The sequence below is a fragment of the Dreissena polymorpha genome, chromosome 10 (genome assembly GCF_020536995.1).
Source record: "Dreissena polymorpha isolate Duluth1 chromosome 10, UMN_Dpol_1.0, whole genome shotgun sequence".
Taxonomy (NCBI): domain Eukaryota; kingdom Metazoa; phylum Mollusca; class Bivalvia; order Myida; family Dreissenidae; genus Dreissena; species Dreissena polymorpha.
Genome location: NC_068364.1, coordinates 23906997 through 23932910, shown reverse-complemented (window position 1 = coordinate 23932910; position 25914 = coordinate 23906997). Strand labels below are relative to the sequence as shown.

The 25914-nt window shown below is 33.2% G+C and overlaps 1 protein-coding gene and 1 long non-coding RNA gene across 2 annotated transcripts in view; both read right to left on the bottom strand.

Annotated features, from left to right (window-relative positions):
* Positions 1-25914, bottom strand: part of LOC127848657 (calmodulin-like) — a 347495-nt gene that overhangs the window by 68675 nt on the left and 252906 nt on the right. The gene's annotated exons all lie outside the window — the stretch shown is intronic.
* LOC127848663 (uncharacterized) lies at positions 2109-24231 on the bottom strand. Its single transcript, XR_008034631.1, has 5 exons — positions 24120-24231; positions 23703-23822; positions 9413-9557; positions 6133-6187; positions 2109-5412 (listed from the first exon to the last, which is right to left on the bottom strand). It is a non-coding gene; the product is annotated as an uncharacterized LOC127848663 (long non-coding RNA).

Below are 25914 nucleotides of genomic sequence, written 5' to 3'. Positions count from 1 at the left end.
AAACAACATGTACATAATTATTTCAATATATACATTAAATACGGTCAAGAGGGACCAAAGCATCATTCAAAACAGTATGGACAATATATATACGCATCAGTATATAAAGAAATACGGTTTATTTTTATCTATCTAATCTGTTAGGTAAGTGGTATAAACTGTAAGGAATTAGAGTCATTTGGCGTGGAAAAAAAAATAGCAACAAGATAAATAAGAGCACGCGATTCACATGTAGCAAATATATACTTTCACATAGAGTAACTGCGCTGTTTTCAAACTGTAAGTTTCGGAAAGATATCTTAAAATAAAAGATAGATTCGTGTTCAGACGAAAACAATGCATGGCTACATTGTATTGTATACATAACTATACTATGTAACCGATAAATGATACCATTTCGTATAATATTTTCACTTTCGTAAATATCTGACATGATATACAATTTGTATTATGATAAGTAAAAATTACTTATGAAATGTTAGAATAAAGTTATTTAGTTGTTGCCATACGCAAGTATGTACCATACATAATGAACAAAGCGAAAAAGACTGTTATTATGATTAAATTCTATTTAAGTACAATGTAGCTTCACATACAAATATAATAAGGATATTTGTTGGATTCGTTGGAATGTTGATTTTTTTCACGAGTGATCATATAAAATAATATAATCATGAGTGGCGCATCAATGAGTGAAAATATGTATTTTTTAGGATCACGAGTGAATTAAAATCGATAGTCCATCGAATCCAACAAGTTTTCTTTTTATTTAACGCTTATTCAATGTTTACTTACATTTATTTTAACTGGATAGTTTCGCTTGATTTATGACTTCATTTTGTCGAAAAATGACGTCATTTCACAGTAAAAAAGTGAAAAATATTGATGTTTTTCACTGTTATTTTTCACTGTTTAAAACAGTGAAATTCCAGTTTTATTTCACTGATATGTGTGTGTACTACACATACAACATTGCTCATATCCAATGAAAACTATAGTTAACATATTTTGCAAGTTTACTTTTATCGGATTTTTTTATACAGTTAAATAAAAACATAAATAAAGTTTCCATGTAAACAAACTACTTTGATGAGAATCAAACTCGGTCGAAAAATGATCACGAAGTTTACTTGATAAAATTGCAACTTTTAAGATAGCAAGAAGTAGACTGGCTTATATTGTTTTGGTGAATTTTTTATGTCAAACACTTGCACGCATTATGTTTATCAACCGTATGAAATTGTATGTAACTCTTCACAAAATAAAAGAGATCCTTAATGCAACAATTCGGCTATATAACATAATGACCACCAGTCTTCATTTTTTTTTGTTCAATACAACATTTATTTCAAATACTTCCATGCATTGAGTTCATCAAGCGTGCTAAAGTTTAAGGAAACTGCTGGAAGATTAAGATGGCGATTTAAAATTATTATTGACATTACAAAATAATTACTGTCGTCTTGATATATTGTGCGTTTTTTTACATAAAACGTGTGAAGCTGAATATTAAATGGAGAAACGTTGAAGAACATTATTTTATCCAAGAAGTCTGACAGTTATCCATTTTAATTCTATTGAGTATCCGCCATTTTGAAATTTATCGAATACAAATTATAGTCCATGACGATTATAAAATGTCTGCATAACGTTTATTGAATATATACCATTTAACCTTAAAATAGTATCTAACATAAGCAAAAATATGTCTCGCATAAACACTCTTGTAAAATATGAAGCGAGATCAGTGTTATGTAGTTTCTCAAAGAAATCAAGACGTAGTGCGAATAATCAGCTTTATCAAATATATAGATGAAATCAAACTCAAGAATCATGAAAAGGATAGAAATTTGTGTCCGCTTGTCTTTAATTTAAGCCATTTGACCATTGCTTATGCTATACAAGAAAATGATACAATAAAACATTAAGCGAAAAACATGCAAACTCGATATACCGCCGTGGAACGACCATTGCATCAATTGTGTGTTTAAACCGGTTCATAAATAGCTCAACCAAACACTTAGTCCAAAATAGCTCACAAACGATAATAGTGTAAACAAACATTAACCTCATAGCATCGTGATTTAAAGTGAAACCCAATAAAAACGTAAAATTGAATTTTATTCAAATAAAAATACTAACTTGTCAAGATGCCCCATAGTAAAATAATTGAAAAAGTGTGAGGCTTCATGAAATAAAGTAAGTACAAGTAAGTACAAGTAAGTACAAGTAAGTTCAAGTAAGTACAAGTAAGTACAAGTAAGTACAAGTATCATCTAAATCCCTTCATGCATAAAAGATGATATCCCCTCGGACAACCAACAAACCAAAAACCAGCCCAGCCCACATGGTGGCTCGAAATTGTTTTTGTAGCCGTATAAATGTTGTACATTTAAGGCATATAAATACTAAAAAACACTCATGCATATTCAAACAAAACACAGTTATAGTAATACAGCATATATACTCAAAATCAACCAATATTTCGTAAATTATTTCATACAATAAAGTTAACACATACGAGTATACCTTATAGCAATAGCCAAAATTCCGGCGATATATGTGGTCTGTTATCATAGATTTAACTAGATACAAAATGCTCGTTTTTATTTTGTGTGTGACAATATATTCCATGTTATTTTCCCGCGACGATATCCGAGTATATTTACGAGCGAACAGATGGGCTTTGGGCAGTTCGTGAGAATGTTGCCGCATTTGTAACTAAATAATTTGAAAGAAAATCTTATATCAGCACATATTACGGCACTCAGTTACACCAGGAAAACAAACGGCTTCGAAATACATTTACATGCGCACTATTAAATGCATTTAATTAAGGAATGTATCAACTTAATCATACAAATATATATAATAATATATTTTCTAAATATATTTACTCAATACAGCTGATATTAATTTACAGCATGAAAATATAAGATCCAAAAACAGGCGCACAAAATAAAATTAATATATATCTCCCCGAATCAAGGTATATATGAACAATATCCCATACTTTTAAAACCGGAAATAATAAAATCGATCTACAATTGCATCATCTACAGTCATAACATACATGTGATCAATGTACAATTATTTAATTGAAGGAAAGCATAGAGTAAAATATATGAATACTATATTAATTTCATTTATCTCAGAACCAACAATATACGGGTGAAAGTTATACAGTTATGTTATCTAAAAAATCAAAATACATGTTCACAATATAATTTTATTTCTGTATACAAACTGAAACTGAACAAAATCAAAATATATGTATTCAATAGTTGATTCATCTCAGGAAAATTGAGCCATCAAATATGTACATTGATTTACATAAAGAAAACACATCTAAGTACTAACGCTAGATATACATTCATTGAATTCATAAATTATATCCACGTACATATGCTCAATATAGACTATTTACCTAATTAACCGATAATATCGAAATCGATTCTCTCAATATACAGTAAATTTATGCCTAAATGATACATAACAAACACAGTATAATTTATCGTTATATTTAATTTATATAAATGTTACATACCATCGAAACATATGTTCAGAGATCTTAGGAAATACCAGCTATACAATATAGCACGATATAGAATACTTTTTAAGGAAACTGTAACAGAGAAATATGTGCATACAAAGCACGTAAATTACACAGTCCATCCATCAAAATAATATATAAGAATTGCACGATTTACATTGTATAGATGTTTAGATTAAATAATATCGAAGTACAGAAACATGATATCAAGTTCACATGATGTCAAAAAGACAAAGCGTTATTAGACTATTCTCAAAGCAATCTATGTATTTAATATCATGCAAAATCAAACTTTTCCTTCGTAAGAAGTAATATTTTGTAATATTAAAACACGACTGAATTTGATTATTGATTAAGCCAAATGTGTACACAGGCATGTATTCACGTTATTATACAATTGATCATACAACAAGTTGACGAATTGCAGCAACCACATTCATATCTTTAATTTGTGTAATCTATGAAAAAAACATACAATCTTAAATTTGACACGTTAATAATAACACTTATGTTACTATAAAGATACATACAATAATACTCATAACTTATATAAGAATAGTATATTTGGTTTCGTTATTCTTTCGTCCATCAATCATTTTCAAATAAAACCATACTTGCAGGCTAAAACAATTAAAGAAACGGCAAAAAAGGTTATTCAAACGTATGAGAACAGCACAATAGTTTTTGACAAATTTACTCAAAATTGCAAGAGAATTCTGGAACTCAGTATTTCTAAAAAGAAATCTTAAAAGTGGAAATAACAAACAATAATAATCCATGTTATTTAACAATGATTGTTGTATCGAAATAAGTATACTATTTTAAAATGGTTTTAAAATGAATTAACAAGGGTCAAATTAATTTGTACTGCCATAATATTGTCTGTTTTGTCCAACATCTAGCGCATTCCGGACGACGAATATTAAGCCAACGGTCAATTAACTTAAGTTTTCATTAATAAAAATAAAAAGAAACGTTGTTAAAATTTATTTTTTTGCATTTTCAGCAAACTTGTGCGCTTAAATCGCATTATTTCAATAGAAGGGATTCAGCAATTCAAAATGTGACGGCTTTACTCTGAACTCGTCGTTTAAGATTGGAGTATTTTGCTGCATGGCATAGCGATACGAAATACGTAAATATACATTCACATTGTGCAGCGTTATTGTACATCAAGAATAAACATAATATAAACCGAACGCACACAACGAAATGAAGCGACAGAGAAATAGTTTAATGTTAGAATATCATGTAAGGACATTAAGGAAAATCACACACAAACAATTGGTCGCAAACATCAATAAACAGATACCGATTTGAGAGAACACATATTATCTTAACATGTTTTCACGTCTTAATTTGTATTTGGTATTACTTTTGTGATATATAATTTATGAATACGAATGCAAATAAATAACCTTTTGTTTTATTTATCTTTTACAATATAAATTATTCCTTCCTACTTTACAAGGTTGCATACATGTGTATATAACAAACTGATGTCCTTCATGTTTTGTGCGAAGGAACAATCGCTTGTTTTTTAAGCGAGGCATGTATACCCATCGAATGCTCTGTTGTCACTGATGTAATCTTGCAAATGACACTCGTTTAACGTAACGGCTAGTATTTCGTTGTCAGTGATATTGATATGTCTTACGACAGCTTTGCAGTTATTGGTCTTAGGTAAAGTCATCCGTGCTGCTAGTGGCACCCTGTATTGGGGGGACGTTAGACTACAAACTCGTCTCTGTGGCAATCTTTAAGTTTTCATACTCACTCAAATGCACATCACGGTCTGCTATGCGATCATAAACGCTTTCTATGAGACCACGGGCTGTCAGATTTTGATACTCTCTCCCCTGCATTAAAAGGTAAATGTTATCTGGCTCATGTTCATCACGATGTTAGTTTATATAAATATAGAGGATTTTTATCTTTTTTTGTGTGCACCATTTGTTTAAATACAAAATTTGTATGAATAATAATCAAATAAAATAGTATATAATGATGACATTCGCAATCTTTGAATAAATTTGAATATTTTTAACATTTAACAACTATCAATTGGAAATGATCATTGAATAATACATTGACGTGACATCACTGTTAAAGCGAAAATCTTCTACAGCTTTGGCTTTCGTGTACTTAACCGTGCAACACAAATCAATTTTATATTTAAATATCTTTACACTTTTATACGTCATACTTTATAAAGAAAAAGTCACCTATGTAAAGGGGTAATTATAGTAACACACTTTTTGTAGCAAATGGTGGTTTGAACAAAAGACTGTCAATCGGATCATTTCAACGTTCCAAACTGAGATTTAAAAAAATTGAACTGTACAAACACATGTATGTATGTATGTAATATTTAAGCGTTTACCTAGCAACAAGGTCGGCAGGCAACGAGGGAGTAAGACAATAATCAATGAACAGTAGCTTACTATAACTGTTTTCGTCTTTCCCAAATAACTAGTGTGTTAATAAGTTTACAATGTGTCTTCTATCGTCAACATTACAGTTCTTGTAATGCAATATGATATGAATTACTGTGTGTTTACCAATGGGTTGCAACTCACCTCATTTATCTGGGGAGTAAAGGTGTTTGGCATGGGAGTATTTCTTCTTCGGAGTCTTCAAAAGTTAAAAGTAAATCATAGAATTTTTGATAAAAAAATAAATACACAAATGAATAAATACATAAATACATTGATCAATTAATACATAAATATATGAATTAATGCATAAATGAATGAATGAATGAATTAATTAATTAATTTATGAATTAACTAATTAATTAATTAATTAATGCATAAATAAATGAATTCGTGAATAAACAAATAAATACATATAAATAAATAATGAATAAATAAATAAATAAACAATAATATTTTATGAATTCATTAATTTAGCAATTAATAACCAATCAATTAATTATTCAATTAATTTACAAAAAAATTGATAAAATAAATACTTATATTTGAAATGCCTGATAACAAAACAAAACATATGCACAAAAAAGTGAAAGAAGCAGACGATATGCTATTTAAATTAGGTTTAAATGGACATTCAAAATGACAATGAATATCCAAATATATAACGAGCAGCATTCAAACCTAGTGTAACTTTTAAGGCAACCAAAGGCATCAGATACGATTGATGCCTCTAAGAAAAAAGAAGATAGCGGATATATTGCGGCAAGATAGAAGATTAATTGCCTTATCACGTGATGTGACTTCCCTCAAATATCATAGACGCGACTAAATAGATACATGAACTTTATTACCGATTAAACAATGCTGTTTTGGGAATGAGGGCTTTTTATCCGACAGATTAGGAATTATATGCCTATAGTTATTTAGTGGCACAGTTGACTTGGATATACTGTAAACGTATAGAAATTCGTCGGTATGAAATTTCGTGGTTTAATAAAAAACAACTAATTCGTTGACACGTAATTTCGTGGATTTCAAATAAAAAACAACTAATTCGTTGACACGTAATTTCGTGGATTTTAAATAAAAAACAACTTACCGTCATTATTATTAAAGTTTTAATAAAACAACCAGAGTAATAACGAAGCATAATCGCTTATCTGTGTTGACAGCAAGACTCAAGGTTAATGTGCACTGAAGCGTGTAAGTGTTTCCGATAATTGACGATAAGAGCGATAAAGCGGTGCACTTGTGGGTCCCCACTCGCTAATTGCCATCAATGTTGTTTTAACAATATTTGTAAATCACAGCGCAATAGGTCCCCTAGTCGTAACAATTGAGTAATAAGGTCCCCAAAATACAGGTGTGAAAACTGTAATGTCTCTTTTAAGTTTAATTGGCACTAATTGACATATGTGATAAATCTTCAAACTGTTAATTTGACGATGTCCCGTAAAAGAGGATAGTCGTTGATGTACAGTTTATATACCGTGCTTGATTATAAAAGCATTATTAACCAAACACTTATCAATAAAACAACATATCGCATTAACTTGCGTTCAAACAATGTCTCTTTCAAAATGGTTGAAAACGGGAACAGTACCGACACGTTCTCCTACTATGGCAGGATTGCCCGACCCAGCAAAGGCTCTGTCTACGACTGAAACTTTATTAACCGGGCCGCTTACGATGCAGTAGAAGAAATGGTCATTGGACGTAAACGGAAGCGTGGGGAGTACGCTTCTTACTGTGACGAAACCAGGGCAAAAATTGCGCGTTACATTTATTAACCATGATGAATAAAACGTATATTTACAATGATGAATAAAAAAGAAAAACTCGCACGACTTTAGTGTTTTATTAATGCACTGGATGGCGAACAAATTGATATTTTATATAAACACATTACTTGTTATTCATACTGATTAATCATTAACATCATAGTTCTTATCATACTAAGTAATCATAAACATCTTAGTTCAAACATATTTAATTTACAACAAATAAGTGGAAAATAACAACAACATTTACACTTTTGAAATATTTTAATTAGTCGAGATAAAAGTGTAATGTGACCTACTGAAGTGAAGTTACTATTACAAAAAACAAATATCTCGGACAACCGACAACAAAAGAAGATGGCGGAAATGCCATTCAAAAAAGACCGATTTCGCATTAAAATGTATCAAAAATCGTTGGTACTTGAATTCGTGGTTCAGCGGAACCACGAAATCCACGAAAATTAGTACCACACGAACTTTAATGATTTTACAGTACCAACTGTTTAAGTCGTCATTATGATCGACGCCGTTTTAGATACACCACCTTGTCTTTCGGCGATTGTCACTTAACAAAGACTGCAGGGGCGATTATGGGTTGTATGGTATATTGTACGCGTCTTACACGAGATCTTGTTGAAACAGTAGTTTAGGCTGTCAAAAACAACATCTTGCCAACGTAAGGTTTAGTCGACAATTTTGTTTTGTTTATATGGACGCATGATATGGACATAATACAAATTTACGGATAGAGCTCGAGCCACGCTACTTTAACGAATAAGTAAAAGTCATTGATACAGTGACGTCCATACGAATCGAAAGCCTCAGATCTGACATGTACGTCGTGTGAACAGAATTGCACATAAACCTTTACTAGGAATCGTATTATGGCAGCTGGAGAATGATTCTCACAAGTAATCCCACCAAACTCGGCTACATGTTCATGAAACAACAGCCGACAATTGACACCTGTGATCACATGATATTATGTTCCCACACCGTCGATTACTAGTAGTACTCAGAAGAGGCTGCAAGTAACTGAAGTATAAGTGAAATTAAGAAACACAGCAGGCAAGTGTCCTAGGGACCTAACAGGAGCTGGTTGTGAAGAACGCACATTTATGCAATCTGTTCATACATGAGAGAAGCATGGGATTTCAATGATGCAGCTGGAAACGATATGAGAAACAAAGTTTACTTCAGATATACCAATGAATAGTAAAATATACATAGTTACCGGGGCAAGTGATTCACATATGTAGGAGAGACAAAAACTGCACCTTTTGAAGGATCTTAAGAAGTTTATTGGATCCGATAAGTACGCGAAGATGAATCAGCAGTTATGGAAATACAAGTTGACAACTTTCAAACCATACCTACTTCAAGATAAGCAAATGCAATCAGACACTCTTATTTTTAAGAACATACACAATTCGAATGTTTAATGCCTGTGTAATAAACGCCTTCTCGAATAATCATGCATGTTGTGTCGTACATCACATTATGGATTATAATTGAATTGCATCGGATGTATTAAGTGCAATCATATACAGTAAATCTATGTTTCCTTCAATATATTGTCTATATTAATATATTATTACACATTGAACATATGTGTTATATTGAAAAGTTATGTTCAAGCTTACTTCTTTGTTACGATGACAATAACTGCTACATTGATGACAACCAACACAAAGAAGCCAACCCCGACGCCGATGTACATAGATGTCAACGATTCCGTAGTAGACGAGGCAGTTGATTGGTATTCCGGCGCTTGGGATGTTGACGCCTCTGCATTGTTATAGGAACAAAAAGCAATACATACACAATCAAAAAGGCGCCTTTCAACAGTTCATATAGGTAAAATAATTTCTCTCAGGCTTGAATAGTACCTGTCTATGGTACATAATCTATGTTTCTAATTTTGCAAAAACTAAAGATAATGAAATTTATAACAAGCTGACAAAGGGACAAATGAGTTTGTGAGGAAGTTGAAGTATCAGAAACCGTGCCCATAATCGACTGCTTGATACCATACCGTCTGTTTTATAAAGCACTCACAACGCTGCATGGTTGTTGGTTTCTTCATTTACAAAATGTTGGTCACAATAAATGGTTTCATTATAAGATCGTGGGGGATAATACATATATGTAAGCATACTGATTTGAAACCTATTCAGGGGGTGGATCGTACGCAAGTAACTGGCGTGGCGTAAGTGAGAAAAATAGTAACTGGTGTTCAAAATGGCGGTTAATGGGTGAATTGTGAATGTTTTCGTCGGAGTTTTTAAAAGGTTTGTACATTTACGATACTTATTCGACATTATACTTAGGCGCAGGATGATCTTCTGATATCCATTTAACCTCGGTATAAATCCGATTAATGAATTATCAATATTACAAAAGTTATTGAAGATTTTATGCACAAGATTCTCATTGTTTACGATTGACACGTTTCATTGTATGTGCATTTGTATGCCATATATATGGGTTTCTCAGCAGTTTTTATGGAAAGGTGGACTCAAAAACCATTATAGTTTATCTTTTATGAGCACCAGGATGCTTCCAACAGGCAATCGCAATATATGCATCAAAATTCGAAAATTAAACCCCATTTCAATAACTGGTGAGCACAGTACCCCCACTTTCAGTAACTGGTGTTTCTTAAAAAAGCACACTTGGTATATGTACATAAAAACAAGGCTTAAATTCATGAAGGTTTTCGTCTGAATTATAGACTCAGACTTAAAAAAAGAATCGAACTATCATTTTATATACAATTCGTGTCATACAAAAATCACATTTACTATAAAGAGATTTACACAAAGACCACTTTTCATTCATTATTAAAGCATGATTTAAAATCGCTAATTAATTGATTGAAAATCTCAGTCTGAGTCTATATTTAAGCCTTTCAACATTTGTTAATACGGACCTTTGTGCAGTTACAATCCCAATTCTTCACAACTTAGCTTTCTGTTTCAGAAACCATGAGTTTGACATAAGGGCTCCGCACAAAGGAAAGAAGAGAACGATAAGCAACCTCGGCGAAATTCCGAAAGGCGTTCATTATTATGTGCATAATAGACAAATAACAAGATTCAACGAGGCCGTGTTTTCTTATTTAAAGTGTTCGCGGAATTTTGATCAGAATGAGATTAATAGTAACTAATATTTGTGTGACACGGTAAAAGTTGTTTTACCCGTTTTGTAGCTTAAATCCGCGGGACAAGTACAGCGAACTATAAATATTAACGTTTTTTCCTGAATAAATTGCATTGCTGGTAAAACTGTTCACGTTTGCGTTTTACATGAATGCTCGAATCTGTATCATATAATACGCATGATCTGTTCCATACAAATAAGACATACTAGAATGTACTTTATTCATTGTTACGTTTATTAACATTTAAATAATGATTCAAAATAAATTCAAATAAATGTAAATTGACTAGAAACACGAAAGCCGCGTTCTGAGAAAACTCGACATAATACTTGTGCGTAAAGTGTCGTCACAGATTAGCCTACAAGCTTATCAGGGACGACACTTTCCGCTTTTATGACATTTTTCTTTTAAATAAAGTCTCTTCTTAGGAAAAATTCAATTTAGGCGGAAAGTGTCGTTCCTGATTAGCAGTGCGGACTGCACAGGCTAATCTGGGACACTTTACGCACATGCATTATGCCCAGTTTTCTCAGAACACGACTCACGGTATTAACACACACTGTGTTACTATTTACGAATGTAATAATAATGAAACATAAAATCACATTACTATTTGTAATGACAATCACAGCGGTTCGGAGGGGGGTGGGGATATTTATCACAATAAAATGTGAACACACTCAGACTCCATGCCAACTTTAAACGACTAGAAAAGTATATGACGCTATTAATGTATGGTTTATGTCACTTGTACGAAACTTAACTAGCACCAAAACCCATACTATATAAAATCTTTCCATGAATTCCACCACAAAATATTTGTAAATATATTAACAATGAAAATGCCGAATTCCGAACACAATGTATACATATTTTTTGATTATCTGTGTCGTTGTGAAAAATTTACAAAATCGCATATTATTGGAATGTACATATTGGGAAATAAGAACAAAAACAACTAAGTGTATACAAAAACAAACACTCAGTTCCAGAATGTCTACTCGTAATATAGAACATACAGCTTGTAAACAAAAAACTTTTAAAAAATCAACTGTGATAACTTAATTATTAAAATCTATTTTTCCTATCCTATTTATAAAAGAACGGATGCAAGCCTATAAGTTTCAAAACATTCGAGAAAAATAACTTCAAAAAGACTGTCAGTGTTGATTTCCTGATTACTTACATTAAAACGACGATAAAGCTCAAATTAAAGGAAATATTGTGATTTGTGGTTTGAATAGGAATTTTGTTAATTAAGCAAAAAATGGCACTCAACTTAAAAACAAGCAATTCAAACAATGAAATAATAAACAGGGAAACAGTGGCAAACGTTGTAGTTTTACGAGAAAGGGTGTTAGAATTACTCATGATTAATTTCCACACAACATTGCTTAATATGATTGTTCATGCAATGCTTCCATTTGAACATTTTTCCACAGACGTGGCAAGAAAATTTGGGAGCATCGTGCTTATTCATGAGCTGTTTCAACAGCCTCATTGTCTTAAATGTTTTGGTGCATGTTGCACAGGCATGCTTTCCTTTTCCATCGTCCGGAGGGCTGCAATTGTGTATTCGAAGAATTGATGGGGTTTTGTATGACTTCGAACATACTTCACGGGTGTATTTTTTTCATCCGAATGTCAACTCAAATGTTGTTGAAGTGCGTATCCTGACTGACAATGCTTCGCACACACTGTCCATGAATACTTCGATGCTTTGCCTCGGTGAATCTCATGTTCATGCTTGTTAAGCCAATACGTCGTTGTGAACTCCTTCCCACACTGACTACAGACCTTTGGACCATCGGTGTGGGAACGGGTGTGACGCTGCAGAGATTTTTTTTACACTTGAATGTTTTTCCGCACTCTGGAAAATCGCACTCGTATGTGGAATCACTATGAATATGCATGCGCCGCTTTAAAGAGTATGCACATGATAATGCAACACCGCACACTTCCCATTGAATTTGATCTCCGTTGGACGATTCCATCTGTAATAACACATAAAATAAATATTATTATGTTTTCTTTTTTCTGTGTACTCTGACTATTGAATAAACACCAGTTACTGAAAGTGGGGGTACGGTGCTCACCAGTTATTGAAATGGGGTTTAATTTTCAAATTTTGATGCATATATTGCGCTTGCCTTTTGGAAGCATCCTGGTGCTTATACAAGGTAAACTATAATGGTTATTGAGTCCACCTTTCCATGAAAACTGCTGAGAAATCCTTATATATGGTTTCAAAATGCACATAAAATTAACCGTGTTAATCGTAAACAATGAAGCATTTGCGTATAAAGTCTTTAATAACTTGTTTAATATTAATAATGCATCTACAGGATTTATACCGAGGTTAAATGAATATCAGTAGATCATCTTGCGCGTAAGGACAATGTCGAATAAATATGGTAAATGTACAAACCTTTCAAAAATTCCGACGAAAACATTCACAATTCACCCATTTACCGCCATTTTGAACACCAGTTACTATTTTTCTCACTTACGCCACGCGAGTTACTTGCGTACGATCCACCCCCTGCTATTGACGGGGCTGGATGGGTTTATTGAGTGAAAACAAAAATTGATTGCGGACGCTGAAAAAGCATATAAGTAGCAACATAGCAACACGACTAAAATCCAATACATGTAATTGGCCTTCAACTTTGGAAAAAATGTAAACAAACGTCGTAAGAGGAAACCCGCTTTATGTACAATTGTATTGAACATACCAGCACCCGATTGTATAAACAGTTAAACCGGTGGTTAACCACATACCGGCGGTTAAAAGTCGGTAACATGTTGGTTACTGGTCGGTAAGCGTTTGTATACAATTTGGTAAGTTATACCGATCGGTTAAAACCCAGTTAAAACATACCCTGCTTCCCTAGATGGATAAGTACAAGTAACCGAGGGGTAACTTACACAAAACGGCCGCGGCGCGCGACATTATAAAAGCTAACCATCGACGACCTTCACAATTTCGACGAGTAAACAACAAATTGCAGCGACTGACACTTTATTTGACTTAATTTACAGGGCAATACGATTTCCGACTTCGGACGACGAATTTAAGGACGCACAGAACGTGTTTCTTATATTCTGTTATGGGTATGCCGTGTGTGATCCGATGCATCAATGGCGCCCATGTTAAAAGCATTTCTCCGAGAACAGGGAACATCAAAAGTACAAACAAAAAACAAAACACGTTCGAACTAGTATCTTACCTTTAATAATCCTTTAAAATCCATAAATAATCCATTTAATGCAATAATTGACGAGTTTGCATCTAGGGTCTTTGATAATTATTTTGGCATAGTTAAATGAAGACCCTTATGCCATCATATCATTATATTCAAATGAGAACTCAATAAACTTTCTTCTTCGTCACACGCTACGTCATGTACTCTATGTACATTACTGCTGTTAAAATGAACCGGAGCAGTTTATCAAATGTGTCGTGTTCTGAGAAAAATGGGCATAATGCATGTGCTTAAAGTGTCGTCCCATATTAGCCTGTGCAGTTCGAACATGCTAATCAGGGACGACACTTTCCGCTTTTATGACATTTTTTTGTTAAAATGAAGTCCCTTCTTAGCAAAAATCAATTTTTGGCGGAAAGTGTCGTCCCTGATTAGCCTGTGCGAACTTAACAAGCTAATCTGGGACGACACTTTACGCACATGCATTATGCCCAGTTTTCTCAGAACACGACACAAATAATAACCGTTGGTGAACTCGGTTGCATTTGCAGATTTCTGCATACAAAGATATATTTAAACTTGAACAATGTTTTATTTGTCTATGGTATATTCCCTTATTGTACAAGAAAGTAAGTAAGTTTATTGTAAACATAAGCCAAATTAGAAGAATCGTCTAGCATGTTACGACGACCATGTATAATTTTTATGTTAAATCTAGAACAACTTAAAGAATAGACGTCTTTGTAAGCACTCTCTTGCAGTTTGGAAGCACCAGGGATTCCGCTAAATGATGCAAATCCCGACATCATTATCAATTTGTCCCTGGTCATTTTGATGAACTCATAGTTAAAATTTACACTTTATTTTATTGTGAATTCATTTGTAAATCAATTTGATAAAACAATACATGTCGCTGTTCATAAGCGTGACACTTCGCGCGAAAATTACGTCATTAGAACATGCATTGTGGGAATGTTTTGGTTAAAATTACCGGTGGTTAAATTCCACTATGCGCGGTTAGGTTACTTTGCGGTATATCGTGTTTATACAATCGAGTTACCTTGAAGGTTACTATACCTGAATAACCGCAAACTTACCAAGGTTTGAATGTTACCGAGCGGTAACTTTAACCAGCGTTTATACAATCGGGTGCAGAGGGTTCAATGAATAATGCATCGAACGATTATTTAATCGCGTCAAATAGTAATCGACCGGCTATTTTGATTGTGATTATTCTTCTTCTTGGGCAATAATAGCCGATTATTTAAATTAATTATGAGATTACCGAAATGTGTTAAAATTGTCTATACGTTATGACGTTTTGTTGCATACGGGTATTTCTACACAACGATCGACCAAAGCACATCGCTTTGAAAATGTGAATCAATTTTTATTCCAACCAAATATTTACGAATTTGCACGGACACGCACATACAACACTTATTATAATAATATCTATACGAATTTGTTATCTTTACACGTTTTGTACAATTCGATACCAAGTTTATAAACAACGATAGTGTAATCTACAAAAGTCGACAATATATAAATATTGCATGTCTGACAGGGTGACAGTAAATTTGTCAACTTGAGGAAATACTGTCAAACGAGGCGAAGCCGAGGTTGACAGTATTTTTCCGAAAGTTGACAAAGCTGTCAGACATGTAATATTTATTTCATTATACCGAAAAACTATTCAAACATGAACAATTTATATGAAACATGAACAATTTTAATATTCAATAATTGTTCTTAATTTAAGCAATGATTGACGGATTTGGTCGTCTGTTTACAACGGAAATGAAAAACTGCGTACTGCGCATGCGCGAATGGGACAGCATATGTTTTTCCATTCCGATCTTGATTGCTAAGGTAGCGGGCGACAGTATTTTTTGAGCGGGCGACAATATTTTTTAGACAGTAATTTTTTTCCCGCTGGGTCTGAGAGTATTTCTATGTCACGATGGTCTATGGGAGTAAAGAATTGTGAATACAAGTGAGGTCTAATAATACAGAATATTAATATTTTGTAACGGACAGATTTCAATGACACTACTGTGACATAACGCACACAAAACGCACATTTGGGCCATTATTGGAATAATATGATAGTCGAACTTTGTAGCAGATTTCATGCGGTCTTGGATAGGCGGCCACCTGGGTCAACATATGAATAGCCTCGGGTTAGCAAACATCAATTATTACCGGGCACGAATATTTGTTTATCTTAAGTGTCAACATTCGGTCAAGTCCGTATTTATTCGCTATGTGTCCGTTGCATTCGTCACAGACACGTGACTTTACACAGCCAATCAGAATTGTACACGTAACAATTATCAAAGCTTTCGTTGTTTATATCTATATTAATAAACAGTCTTACGTAAGTACCCGAACATAGGTGTATTATTGCTTGCTGTCGCGGGCTGGGCCCGTTGCGGGCTTCGCATGTATCTTGTATTTGACAAACATTTTGAAAACGTTGTGTTGTGTTAATAAGCAGAAATAAAACGTAAAGAAATCAGAATTGGACTTTGTCTACGTTAATGTATGTGTTATGGTACACTACTCGTTAAAATTATTAAATAAATAGAATTTGGCATTGAAATATCTAAATATATAGCTTTTATTTACTTTAAAGAACAGTGTTAATTTTACAATTAACATAACTCAATTTTCAGTATTTTAATACAAACGTTACGATTATAAATTTATATATTACTTATTTCGGTAAAATGTAGTAGACGTTGTCGTTTTAAGATTTGGAACTAGCCTGAGTCTAATGACCGAAATAAGGTAATTTTTTTTTATCCACCAACCCATAGGTGACCGTTATTCCGTTCACAAATCGAAAACTTCGACAAAATATAGTTAAAAATGATCCCAAAGCGGATTTTCGCAATATGGCTTAGAACTGTTTTCACTTAACGGTTGTTGCCAATAATTTAACTATAGCATAGATACTACTATTCAATTGCTAGATAAGCGGTCGTTTATTTTCCAAAGGCAGTACAAATCATAAATTAATATTTCGTCGATAACCAAAGTAGCAATGAGCCTCGGAAAATATTGTATTCAGTCCACTTGACAAGAAATAAGTAAGTCATGTGAAATGGCCAAAGTTGCAAGTAACACATATGGTTTTGATAAATATTCTGTTGGATCTGTGAATGGTAAGATTCATACACATATTCTACGTAACACTTTGTTTATCCAAACGCAGTAACTTTTGGAATTTTTATACAGATACAACTTTTTAAAGACAAAAATAAGTAAACACAGTTCACTAAATGCATATGAAACTCATGAAACAGCATAATAAACATTCTTATAAACATTCACTATTTTGTATTTTAGACAGTTGCTCAATATTTAATACATGATTAAACCCCAGTTCATATCAGTTTTAAGCATTTATTTTCTCTTGGTGTAGGTAGTGACAACTGCAAAGGATTGTAGTGTCATTACAAATATTGGAAGGTTGACAGCAAGCGATGATGAGGTCTATGGCGGTAACCTTTTGTGAAAGTGCATTTGAAAAGTAAAGTATTTAGAATTGTAGCTGATCGTCTTTCTGAAATTCTTGAATAATTTCAAATATTCTGTAATTTCAAGGTGTAGTAAGTTTCGTAAATTTCAGCACAAAATGTGCCAATATCATACCACGTACATTATCGTACATAAGCGAATCAGGAAACGGACACAAGAGCCTTTCAATAAGCCCGAAACTTAGAGGCTTAATGACATCCACATTGATTTAATACCGATTCAAGAAAAACAATTGAGATATACATAGGTGTTACACAAGTTAAAAGTGTGTATATATTAATTTATTAAATGATTTCTGAACGGTATTGACATACGAGCCTTTTCAAAAGTCTTGTGTTACCCAAATATTTTTATAAATCATATACAATATGTATTGTTGTGATGCATTTGTATGTTATGCACGACATTTAATTATCACAACGTCTTGCGATTGGAAACTAAATATGTAGTCGATAAATACGCTTATTTTACAGGGATGTAAGGAAACGTATTTAGCTAAGAGTTATACATAAAAGCATGGTAAAACATGTAGTCATTAACTAATAGTCCTACGGAAACGTCCACTGACATGAATGTGAAATCGCATTGGCGTGTCATTGCAAAGATGTGACGTGTTTGTCTATGCGGAAATGTCAATGTATACACACGGCCCCGTCTATGCCATTGAACAATCTTTCCGCATAAACGATGCTAAATAAATGCATTCTCGGAGTCTATTTATATTTCGATAAAGTTCTGAAGAATAAAATACATGCATTTACACAATCATATATGCAAATAAATTTCTTCATGAAAATATGAAAAAGGGCCACCCGTTGCAGTGTTAATTAAACGTCAAAATATTCAAATGCGAGACTTGAAATGAAATGTATTTTTATTAAACAGCAAAGAGTGGACAAATCACTATAGATTCTCTTCATAGTCGAGGCAATTTACAGAAGTTGAATGATGCTTTCGAGGAAATTTTCCAAGGAGTGGTTGGCTTCAAACTGAAAGACCGGACGTAAGGTCGATATGATGACGAACCAAATGTCAAGATCGTCCTGTACACAATTAAAAACGATGTGACTATTGTCAGCCGGACATTCTCGGTAAATGCATTTACATTCATCAGTTTTGACCACAGGCGCATGATTTTAACAACCTTAAAAGAAATGAACTATCAAATATTTCACACCTTATATAAAACTCCTGACCCTTACAGTTTCAGAGAAGAGATTTAAAGGGCGTCGATAGTTATTATACAAGTCCTAATTAATAAAGTATGCCTTAAGCGTGGAACTTTTGGACGCCAGTGGCATGATTTGAACAACCTAAGCGAACGTTACTTGTCAAATAACAAACATCTATGCCCTGTGGTGTCACATAAGATTACCAAAATATAGTTCAGAACAGTACATAAATTAACGAATTGTTCATTTTGTATCGTTAGTCTTAATCAGGGAGTAATAAACATATCAAAATGCGACGTGAAACAGAATTGACCATACAGTAATAAGTTCACATACTAAATAACATAGAAACTGGAAGTGGTTACAACAATAATCGTATTTTTACTAAATAAAGATGTTGTAATATTTGTTTAAAAATAAATGGAGGACATTGATCGTCGAACAAAGGCCATATTAATCATTCTGCAAAAATAATACATAGCAAACCTCGTATAATAAATGTTTAAACATAATCACAATATTTTATTTCAACATCTACGTATTTAAGGAAGTGCTTCAATGAATTGAAGCTTATACGTATACAGTATTATGCGGTTTGGACTTTCCAAAGAGCGCACACTTAAAGCACGCTCTCTGATTATGATGATTATTTATTTAAAAACAAACACACAACCAAATAAGCAAGCCAACAATCAAACACGCGGAACAGAACAATTGAGCGTATCGTATTCATATTGTGAACAGCATTCAATATTGACCTCCTGATATGAACACATTCTTTCCGGAAAACAAATAACTTAATACGTTCTTCTTAAGGAAATGTTATCATTGTGATCTCTTTCTAATTCCTTTGGCTTGGCATACTCCACACTTCGCAAAGTTCAACTATATAACGATAATTAAAATATTTCATCATGTCCACGTATGTGTCGTGGATACATTGTTTTCTTGATTTATTTCTGAATAAAAGAGTGAACAATACAAATAAGGTGCCCTGAACGAAATCGAAATTGCGCATCCGAAATACTGTTTATTTCCGTATAGACATTTTCTATGCATGTTTTTTAAAATTGTAGTTTAGAGCTTGGAGTGAAACTTAATAGTGTAATAGAACGGTAATTATTAAGCCTCCGTCCACCTTTTTGCGTTTAACTATGATACATAATTTAATACACTTTGTAAAAGACACCCACACGATGTTAAACACCAAATAACAAACGTCTGACCAGTTAGGTTTCATCTTGTTGTTAGTTTAAATGTTTATGCCGCTCAATAATTCGTCTGCTATTTTAAATACGAAGGATACTCCTGTATTTTCTTTTTCTTTTTTTTAATGTCGCAGTAGAACTAACAAAAAGTGTTTTTATTCGAAGAGCAAAGACGATTGAATCCCTATAGATTTCATTTCACACATAGTCGAGAGAGCGTTCAAATTCACCTAAATGCGAGTGTGTTTGACACCGTCTAAAGAGCATCGCAACATTCCCGCTTCCGTATTTCATTTATGCTGTGCCACTTATGTCAGCTATACTTGGCAATGTATAACCGAGGAAAACAATCTAAGGACTGTATGCGCAAGAGTCAATTTCGCTTCGCCTTGATTGATGTTCAGCATAGTTTTTTATTTTCATTTTTAGAATATTTATTCACTTACTTAGATGTTTAACCGTTTATTATTTCATTACACAAAACGTTTTCATTGTCAATTATTAATGCACTTAATTCATAATCTTAATCTGCTCTTAATTTAATGTATGAAATTCATTTGCGTTAAGTTAGACCTGTATACTTAATATGATACATGCAGCCGATTATTTGCGTTGAATAAAGCATAACTTATCTATGTGAAATTCTAATAATTAAAAAATGACCATGCTGTTTATTATGTTTTGTCTTCTGGTTTTGCAGTCAAGTATCGAGTTGTTTACAACGCTCTCCTGATTGTGTTTATGCAGTTTCAATATTCATATGACATTATCAAACGGTTCAGACCCAGAAGGGACATTTCATAGTTCACGTTATTACATTTATCGCTTTACTTAAGCAACTACGTACAACTCACTACTGCAAAAAACACTAATTGACAATAAATAATGAATAAGTTATTCACACAAAACATGAAATGCTCGTGCAACAAATTTCACTCCATCTACACTTTTTGTGTAAAATAACTAATGCAAATAAATACCAGTCGAATAATTGTATTTTAATAGGTCCTAAGCTATCCTTCTGTTACAAAATTGGCTCATGTTTGACTTATGTATAGGTCGATGTCCGGTGTCACGTCTTTGTTTGTTATGAAACATATATGCAAAATATTTGTAATACACGCATTCAAAGAGTTTAAAACTCATATCTCTTAAACAATACTATTCCAATTAAAAGTGTACTACACTTAAGCCCCGATGTTGATAGTTCGGACTGCACTAGCTTATCTGGGATGACACGTTGCGCAAATGCATTAAGCCCCGTTTATCCAAAGTGTTGCTAATTTCTACTTCTGAAAAATGTTCACATCATGCAGAGTCGCCCACTATATCCAGGCTTGCAACCCTACTGATACTAGCCATTGACCCACATTGCAGTAATCACACGTCTGCTCACAGTTGTTGCCAAACGTACCTTCAGTGAATGCTTGCAACATAGCACAATGCAATTTAACACATAGCGTCAACTGAAAGCTGTCTCAGCATACATATATACTCTGAGATCGGTTATTGTGGACATCAAGACACGATTGGAGTTTTATTGACTGGCTGGATTGTCGATATCCTAAAAGAAATTATTACATCAAGCAAAGCATTTTTTTTTCTGATTGCAATTTTAAAAATTGCTTATATAGTCAAACCTGAATTCACAATCATTCAAGGGAAATTACCAAAATGACAGTTGTCCACAGGTGACCGTTGCATTCGGATCACAATTTAAAGATGGTTGGTCAGTTGGTAGTATGGCTACGTCGTTACCCCACCCAGTCGTTTGCATACAGTGTAAAACAAATGCTCATTGCCGTTTACTAAGCATAATAACATAATTTACTTACATTGAATATTACAGAATAATATCTTATAGATTGATTTAATGTCATATTGTTAAATTAAGCAATGATTTTATCAACGCTAGTATAATTGTTTACTCATGCATATCGTTTATTCAGTAAATAAAGCTTGTCACGGGCCATTTACGTCACGTCCGTACAAGTTTAAAAAGCGGATTCGCTGTCATAAACCGATAGTACGGTCTTACTGTACCGTTCGTTTTCAAACAAAAAGACGCACACAATTATTAAAATTTGTTCGTTCGCAAACATCACACCAACAGTATTTTTATTAACAACCTCATTCAAAATAAAAACATTCATTCATTACTTATAACAAAAGACCTAGCACGTCACGCACAAAAACAAGATAACTTATCACGCAATTTTTTTTTAAAACACACACAACCATTATCACTCGCAACAATAAAAACAATTCACTCCACTCTAAAACAATTCGCTAATCTTCTATGAATACTAGTACACTTGACCAGATGCGCAAAGAGTTCGTCTTGCAATTTCATGATGGAGTCAAGCATTAACTGGTTATTCTTAGACAAAGCAACGTTCTTTAAGTGATCGATCTACTGACGCGTTTCGCTGACCGAGCAGACGGTGCTGGATGGTGGAAGTGCTGAGTACTAATTAGCGGTGATTTAATTAGCGATAATTACTTTAAACGTGTCACATACGCTGACATATTTTATTTTGAAGGTACCCCACAATTATCCCCGGAAAACAAACCTTCTCAACAACTTATTATTTGTTTATCGCAGCGGGCCGCTATTATTATAGCAAAGGCAATTACCGCTATCAGACGCTTTAACCGCAAAATAGACGGGCAAATGATGTGCTGGTTTTGTAATTTTCGCGACTCGATACGACTGACGCGTGACCGTTGATTTCAGTTCAAACGTTTATTTCGGAGTGGAATATAGTGGCCGTTGGCCGTTATTTTCAAGTGTAATAAAGATTGTTTTTTGTCGGGGGGATTCCAGACTGACCGTTATTTGCAAGTGACCGTAAATTTCAGGTGGCCGTTAGGTCAGTTTCGACTGTGTTCTGTTTTGTGTTAAAACAATAGATTAGATCATTAAATGAATTTATAATGTTATAATGAAATAACAGAACGTTTAACAGATTTTTGTTTTGTATTTTGTTCAAGATTGAGCACAGTTAGTTGAATTAAGATCAAGGCTTTTGAGATCTAAAGGTCTTAAAGATTTCAAGATTTGGTTATCATAAACTGTGTTATACAACACAAAGGCACTTAGGCGCACCTCTGAGACCCCACTAAACTAGACTGAAATAAATTAATCGTTTTAAAAATTTTGCGCTATTGGCATTATTAAAAAAAGGAAAACAAAATCAGTTCCTCCTGCAGTAATGCTTTTCAAAAACCATGTTTGAACGCAGACCAGACATAATTTGAACGATTGATCTGAGCCAGTTTCATGCGATTAGACAAAACTAAGATTCCTTAAGTGTACACAAGGTTTCACTATAACCATGTATGGAAAACTGAACCGCACCCTTGCGGTCATGTTCTTCATCGGACCAGAATCATGTTCGAATGTTGATCAGATATCATAAGAACAGAATGTTCAGAGCATTGTTAACATAATTCCATCGTCCTACTTTACTTGCCTTTTTTGTACAATTCATTATACTAAGACTAATTATTGCGTAACGGAAATATTGCATATTTTATATCAGTAAAATGCTTAAATCATTGTGTCAGCAATGACTGGTTAAATATAATATTTTTATTGAAGCTCTATATACATTAATAAAACAGTCATTCCTCACCAACGAGATGGCAACTTTTTCCTTTCCACCCTAAAGCGCAATTGTTACACGTATAGTCTGTATTGGTTGATGTTGGGACACACGTTCCACGGTCGTTACAATGTCCAGACCAGGTACAGACTAAAAGAAACGTTAGACCTGAACATTTTTTGTCAATATTAATCAAATATGAAACAAATAATATAGAAATTACTGATAAATATGTGAAGGTCAAAGGAACCATTAATATTCAATTAAATTGTCAGCTATTTGTTATGTGTAAAAAAGTGTTATTGCATTTATATTAGTTTTAAACATCTAAGTGAAAGTAGCTATATATTATTTGTGTATATGTTTAGTTTAGATAAAGATTAAATATGGTCGACATTTATTGTGTTTGTATTTATCAGTACTGTTGATAGAAAACAACATTCCTACCGACGAGTTCACAGTTCTTTCCTGTCCACCCATTCTTGCATGTACACGTGTAGTCCGTTTCGTTTTCCACACAAACACCGCCATTGGTGCAATTCGAACTAGTGCTACAATCTAAATTGAACATTCTATACATTATGATATTGTCTAATTGATGTGTTCATTTCTTACGTGTAAAAGTATAAATGTGACTAAGAATACTAATAACGTAAGTCAAACTACGCAATCATACAATCATGTGTACTAATCTGTTATAAAAATCTAAAGCAACATAAGATTGAAAGTTTTTGAAAACGTTCATCTCTAACCAACGAGGTGGCAACTTTTTCCTTTCCACCCTGAAGCGCAATTGATACACGTATAGTCGGTAATGGTTGATGTTGGAACACATGTTCCACGGTCGTTACAATGTCCGGACCAGGTACAGACTGAAAGAAACGTTAGATCTGTACATCTTCTGTCAATATTGAACAAAGAAGAATATGAGAAATAATATCGAAATTACTCAAATTCGTTTTTGGTTTGAGCAGAACATATTAATAAGAACTGTGTTGTTGACAATCTACTGACACAAATGTCGAAGTCGTATTCATTTTTAACTTTTAGATATTTTGTTTTTTACAGAAATTTGTATTTAGTGTATTCTGTTTCCAACCATCGTGTTGACCATTAATCTTCAATATTTGTGAATGGATATATTTTGTAAATTTTAACCAAATATTTAATATGGTCGACATTGATTCATTTTGTATTTTGTAACACTTTTGAAAGAGTACACTAATCTCACCAACGAGTTCACAGTTCTTTCCTATCCACCCATTCTTGCATGTACACGTGTAGTCCGTTTCGTTTTCCACACAAACGCCGCCATTTGTGCAATACGATCCACTGCTGCAATCTGAATTAAGCATTGTAAACATAATTCCATTGTCCTACTTTACTTGCTGACATTTTTGTACAATTCATTATACTAAGACTAATTATTGTATAATGGAACTACGGAAATATTGCATATTTTATATCACTATAATGCTTAAATAATTGTGTCAGCAATGACTGGTTAAATGTAATATTTATAATGCGGCTCGACATACATTAATAAAACAGTCATACTCACCAACGAGATGGCAACTTTTTCCTTTCCATCCTAAAGCGCAATTGTTACACGTATAGTCTGTATTGGTTGATGTTGGGACACACGTTCCACGGTCGTTACAATGTCCAGACCAGGTACAGACTAAAAGAAACGTTAGACCTGAACATCTTTTGTCAATATTGATCAAATATGAAACAAATATAATAGAAATTACTGATAAATATGTGAAGGTCAAAGGAACCATTAATATTCAAATAAAATTGTCAGGTATTTGTTATGTGTAAAAAGGTTTTATTGCATTTATATTAGTTTTAAACATCTTAGTGAAAGTAGCTATATATTATTTGTGTATATGTTTAGTTTAGATAAAGATTAAATATGATCGACATTTATTGTGTTTGTATTTGTCAGTACTGTTGATAGAAAACAACATTCCTACCGACGAGTTCACAGTTCTTTCCTGTCCACCCATTCTTGCATGTACACGTGTAGTCCGTTTCGTTTTCCACACAAACACCGCCATTGGTGCAATTCGATCTAGTGCTACAATCTAAATTGAAAATTCTAAACATTATGATATTGTCTAATTTATTTGTTCATTTCTTACGTGTAAAAGTATAAATATGACTAAGAATACTTATAACGTAAGTCAAACTACGCAATCATACAAGCATGTGTACTAATCTGTTATAAAAATCTAAA